The 6,136-nt window shown below is 34.0% G+C and overlaps 1 long non-coding RNA gene across 1 annotated transcript; it reads left to right on the top strand.

Moving 5' to 3' along the window:
* The first annotated feature begins 574 nt into the window (after positions 1–574).
* On the top strand, positions 575–1,790 carry LOC145058885 (uncharacterized). Its single transcript, XR_013686554.1, has 2 exons — positions 575–1,097; positions 1,403–1,790. It is a non-coding gene; the product is annotated as an uncharacterized LOC145058885 (long non-coding RNA).
* Positions 1,791–6,136: the final 4,346 nt, after the last annotated feature.

Below are 6,136 nucleotides of genomic sequence, written 5' to 3'. Positions count from 1 at the left end.
AATCGATTAGAAGGGCAGTGTTGATGGGAAGTGTTATCGGGCATGAGGAAGGAAAGATGGGGGTGAGGGTGGGATTGGATGTTTATGGTGGACAATGGTGGCAGTCAATGGTGATGGTGGCAAACGGTGGTAGCAATCGATGGTGATGGTGACGACCACTAATGGTGATATGTTCTTTTTTGAGAGTGTGTGTGTGTTTTTGTTGAGAGAGAGTGGGAAAGAGAAATGGTTGGTAGACCCTTTTTTAAGTTAAAAATATATATATTAATTTAACATATATGTTTCAGCAATTATAAAAAATTAAAAATGTAAGTTATAAAGGCAAAATCGTCTTTTCAAGTATATAGGGACCAAAAACAATAGAAAGATCTAAAATTGGACCGGTGGTACACCAACATTTCGTTTTGGACCAAAACTATATAATTTTGCCAACACAGGGACCATTTTTGCAATTTTGTCATTAGCTTCCCTTGTAATTGTATTTTTTTTTTTCATAACAATAGAAACCTTATTTTGTTTGTATTTTAGTTAGTTTAAAGTTTACCTTGACATCCCCGTGTCCAATAGTACACATTGTAAAAATCGTCCTGACGACAAAGTCTAACAGGCATACCATCCTCCTCCCGTGGCCGTGAGGCCGTGACACTATAAAAGAAAGCAATATCCAAGTCTCTCTTTCAAAACTTATAGCAGAGATGTCGATGTCTTCTTCCATTATTAATCATGTCGACCAAGAAGCTACAGATATGGAAGTACCACGGGCAGAAGCGGAAGAAGCAGCCGACAATGGCGCCATGGCGTTTTTGCCCAATTGCATCCTTAATCTACTGGATTCTATCCGTGGTCTATTGATCGATTATTACCCTCAAACATTTGGCGCTGTAGACATGCCCCCATCCCCAATTAGCTTTATAATTACTAGTTTGTATGCTTTTGCGGAAATGAAGTCGCAGGGATCTGATTTCCCTTTTACAACGCACCCTGGGTTCGTTAATGTAGCCCTTATCTGTCTCATCTTATATGGCCTGGCTTCTGCATCAGAGCATTTCATTTCTGCCATATTTCCCGGTTCGTTTTATGCCATTATTGTACGACTGGTAAGGATTGGTTGTTTGTGCACTATGGTGATATGTTTGGCATCTTTATTTTGTTTTTGATATTTCCATACTTGTTCCTTGATATAACTCAACCTTGCCTGATCATGTGTAATTAGATTGCTCTTTCCTGATGTATTATAGGTTTCTACATGAACCATGAGCTCTTTGATTCTGTAGATTGCCTTATGGCTTGCATTGTGATTTATGTGAATGATGTTCTTGGTTTTTTTTGTCTTGGAGCTTTTAGATGTTGTATACCTGAAGAGCTTTTTGTATTTTGTTTAAATGCTGCTAACTTAATGTAGGGCTGGAGAATATGGGTAGAGCTGGTCTGCACTTCCTTTGAATACTGTCTTGTCTTGGATCTAATCGTAGTCCACTAATAGAGTGGCCTAGAGTTGCTCTTTCTTATTGTGATTTTCCCATGAGGAATTAAAGAAATATGTAGAAAAGAGAATGCCACAACATAAAGATTCCCAAAATCTAGATGGCTTCTTGACCAGATCATTAATGTTAGATAGGACAGTCATGGAGCAGAGTTGATCAAGGATTATCAAAATCATTTTGCTGGGATGAGTGAGAGTGAACTTTTGGCATTCCCAAAAGAAGAAAAATAGTTTCTATCCATGAAACTTTAAATTGTTGTAAAGACTAAATTTCTTGTTGTAATATCATCCAACTATTATCTCGTTATCTCTATTACATATTTTATAAATATTTATTAAAAATACCAAAATTGTAATAAAGATGTATGTTTTCTAAACTAGCTATCGTATTTTGGTTGATGAACTATGAAATTTGGATGTTTGAAATATATTTTGAAGCATATGTTTTTTTTTAAATTGTATGTAAAATGGGATGGACATTGGATGAATGGATAGAACCGATCAGTTCCCTGTCGAATTGGATCGGTTTGATTCATTTGGACGTGGTTAATTGGGTTAGATCATTTGGCAATATTAAATATCTAGTGTATAATTGGATTGGACTCATTGTATAAAAACCACCCATTGATGAACACTTCTACTTATGCATTAGAAACTCTAACCATCCCTTCCTTGTCTTCCTCCCTTTGTGACTATTGTTTCTTTTAAAGCTTCAATTGATTACCTAAATGTGTACTTCTAGATTTCCATCACAAACACTAGTCTGATATACTTATTATGGTAAAGTTTTAGAGTGCATCATCTCTACTCTATCTTGGACTATAACTATACGTAGAGGAGTATATTAGGCCCGAGTCCTCAGGCCAGGTTAGGCTCGGCCCTGCTTATGGATAGGCTTGGCATTACTTTGAACGTTCAACGAGTGGGCCATTGGGCTTCATTGGGTTAATTTTCAGGAGAATTCAAGGCTTTTTGTGGGGAAGCCTGACATATACTTGGCTTCGGCCAGATAGGGGCTTTTACATGATTTCTTAAGAGTGTGAATTCTTTTAAACTATGTAATTATAGTTGTTCGCTCCAAGGATATATTTATTTAATTTTGGTATTTGCTGGGGTTAGGTTCGCTAATGTGATTAACTTGATCATTTTCCATGGAGGTGATGAGCTCTTTATTTATATTGATAGCCCTTTGGGCATGCTAGTTATTACAAATTTGATCAGTGTTATGTATAATTTTGAAGCTTAATAAATACAACTAAGCATTCTAATCAGACTCAAAACATTGGTTATGTGCATTTGACAACAAGTCGTTAGGGTGGAAGGCTTCAAGCGGATTATAAAAATATCAATTTTCTATCTAGGTATAATAGGAAGAATTAAAGCAAAATGTTAGAAAGAAACTAATATAAGTAGAATGCTATAATAGGAGGAAATGAAAGTAGAATGCTATAATAAACAAATCAATATAAGTAGAATACTAATCAAGCAAAAATAGGAAAACAAATAAAAGTACGGTATTATAATAAACAAATCAATGTAAATAGGATGTTATAATAGAACAAAGGAAAGCAGAAGGCTATGAGTAAACCAACCGACACAAGTACATTATTATAACTTAAAACATGAAAAATAAAAAGCCCACAAATCCCGAGATTTTTTTACCAAAGGGAAACCCCATGAAAAGCCGATTAGCCTTGAGGAGCTAGTTTTTCAGGGGCGGCCTACGGGTCAGGCCAGCCTTCCCCATTCATGATTGACCAGGCTTTAACTATGCTCGGGATTTTGGGTTTGTAGTCGGGCATGTCACCCATTTGTGTACCTCTACTTGTGCCAAGTATATGTCTAATTTCTCCTAAGCCTCCATTTCAAATTCTGGAGACTACTCTTTAATTGATGCAATGCCGATACTCTTTCAAAATGCCTACCATTGCTACATCAATAACTAGAGGTGTACAAATGCAGGATCCAATCCAGATCTGAATCCGATCCGGTCAAATCCGATCCGATTTCAACCGAATTTGAATTTGATGCTAATCTGATTTCAAACCGGTTTTAAACCGATTTTTAGTGAGATTTAGCGGATTTTGGGGCGGATTTGGATCCGGTTTTAGCAAATCAGGTCTTCGATCTGGTATCAAATCCGATTTTTTCCGTAGTATCACAATCCGGTTGTTAGTCCAGTGGATCGATCCAATCCAATCCAGTTTGGTCAAATCCGGTTTTGACCAAAACCGGCTTTTGGATCGGATCGGTTTCAAATCGAGGATCTGGTTTTGGTGTGCATCTCTATCAATAACTAATATATTTATTTTTAATAACCATCTTATCTATTTATAATTAATAGATATTCAATAATTATATATATAATAAATGGTAATAATATATATTTTTCCTAATTTTTTACATATAGAAATAGTTTACCAAGAGAAAATAAAATAAAATGTATATTTTCTTAAATATATCATCATGTATGTGTTATATGATGCTTAATATTAAATTAATATATTTTGTAATAACAAATATGATAAACAAATAATATATAATATATAATAATAAATATTTTAGTTACATTAGAATAAATATGACCAATGGGAGGTCAAATACTCCACGTGATGTAACATTTATATCACTTTTAATGATAGACCCTTTAGGCTAAAGGGAATGGGCCTCGCTAAGGAGGTTGCCACCGGTCGCCAAGGGCGCTGAACACCGCCCCCTTGTTTATGCCAAGGGAGTCGCCAGCCATCGCTCGCCAACACCATAACGAGAAGACCATAACGAGAAGAGAGAGAAAGAGATTTGGTGGTTTTTGGCTGGATTTCATAATTCCCCTCTACAATCACTCTATGGATCCTTCCTTTTTCTTATCCATGGCGTCTCCATCTCAAGCAAGTCTCCTTCTCCAGAAACTGTTCAAAGGTCTTACCGTTTTCTCTATTCTAGGGTTCTAATTTTGATTTACTTTAAGTTGCTCTGATTCTTTAATTCTATTTCTTCTTGCTCAAATATTGTATCTCTTTCATACATGTAAATAGTTTAGAAGTTTAATTATATGAAATTGAGGCTGACACAGTCAATCGATTCTTTTTGTTATAACCAGTTCCTATGTTCTTGCTTTGATTATTGATTTGATTGGGTTTCTTGGGGGTTTTAAAGAGTTATATATGCATTACAACAGTAGATTACAGTTTATTATTAGGGGTTTTAATGATTTATTGATTTGATTGTTCTTGTTGCTCCAGATTCGTTTTTAGTTGTTGCCTTGATTTGGAATTTTTGTAGCATGATATGTTAAATTGGTACTTTCTGTTTGATATGTGTTTAAAATTGATTATTTACCATGAATCTTCTGATTATGATTTCTATTTTCATCTTCAATTGCACATTACATGAGTTTATGCTTACAGATTCATTTTGGCATTACAGGCATTTGACATAATCTACTAGTCAACATAAAGAACTAATTTTGTTCTGAATGCATAACTTTTGGATGTTGAATGTATGAGATTGTATACATACAGAAATTTGCAAATTGCTACTGAAGATTTCAAACTTGAAAATAAGATAGGATAGATGGATTTGTATCTGTTTACAAGGTGATTTTCAAATATTTCTAACCATTATTCTTCATGTGTTTAGAATATCATCAAACAACTTTAATTTATTGTAACATTTTTATTTAATATTAAATGTATATGTTTTATAAAAATAAATTTTATTTAAGTTTGAAAAGAAATAAAAAATTAATTGAATGTGCTAGAGGTGTTACCACTCCTTATGAAATGCCAAAGAAAAGATGTCAATGAGGTGGCAACATGAAAAATGATGTGGCAATGTGTTAAGGGTGTTACCACCCCCTTTAGTCTAATAATCCACTAAAAGTGTTTTTATTTGGCTGCACGATGTACTACTTTTTTTTATCTATCAATGGTAAATCGATGTTACCTAGATTTTTAATGTTTTGCCTGTGAAGATTTGGATATTAAAGGGTGTTGTTTTTCGCAAAAAAAATGTACAAGAAGGAGGGAAAATGGGGAGTTTAGACGGTAGAAAAGGAAAGAGAAATCGGTGAACTTTCACCGTCGGGAAAAAACGAATCAGGGAGTGGTGTTTACTGCCGGTAACGCTTGCCACATCGGATACCAACGACAAAACTTATAGGACACCATTTAGCCTTAAGTTTGTTAAAATATGATGTTGATCTTAGGATTCTAGGATTTTACAATTTTATTTATGTAAATCGATTATGATCATATGTGAGTTGTTTTTTGGATAAGACCAGAGTAGGATTGTAGGAATGGATATAGATGGTAAGATCAATACTATTTATTTATTTAAAATAAAAACTAATATTTTGTATTATACTAAGTACATCAAATATGAATCCGGAAAAAACCTCTTGTGATTTGTTTATTGTTAAATAATGTATTGAAGATGTATTTTTTATGTTTTAAGCTGTTTATTGTTAATTAAACGGTCAACTAATGGACGGAATTAAAATGTTTCATTTTTGTTTTAAAATGTTTTTTCGTAGGAACTTATGATCTTGATTCGTTTTCGTAGGAACTTATGATCTTACGAGCATGATTTTGTTAAGCGGAAAACAATCATATATAAAATCCTAATCTTGATAATATTGGTTTTCACCATTAA

This window comes from Lactuca serriola, chromosome 6 (assembly GCF_051521515.1).
Source record: "Lactuca serriola cultivar US96UC23 chromosome 6, Lser_US96UC23_V15, whole genome shotgun sequence".
NCBI classification, from domain to species: Eukaryota; Viridiplantae; Streptophyta; class Magnoliopsida; order Asterales; family Asteraceae; genus Lactuca; species Lactuca serriola.
The sequence above is the reverse complement of the archived record's forward strand: the minus strand, read 5'-3'. Positions and strand labels throughout refer to the sequence as shown.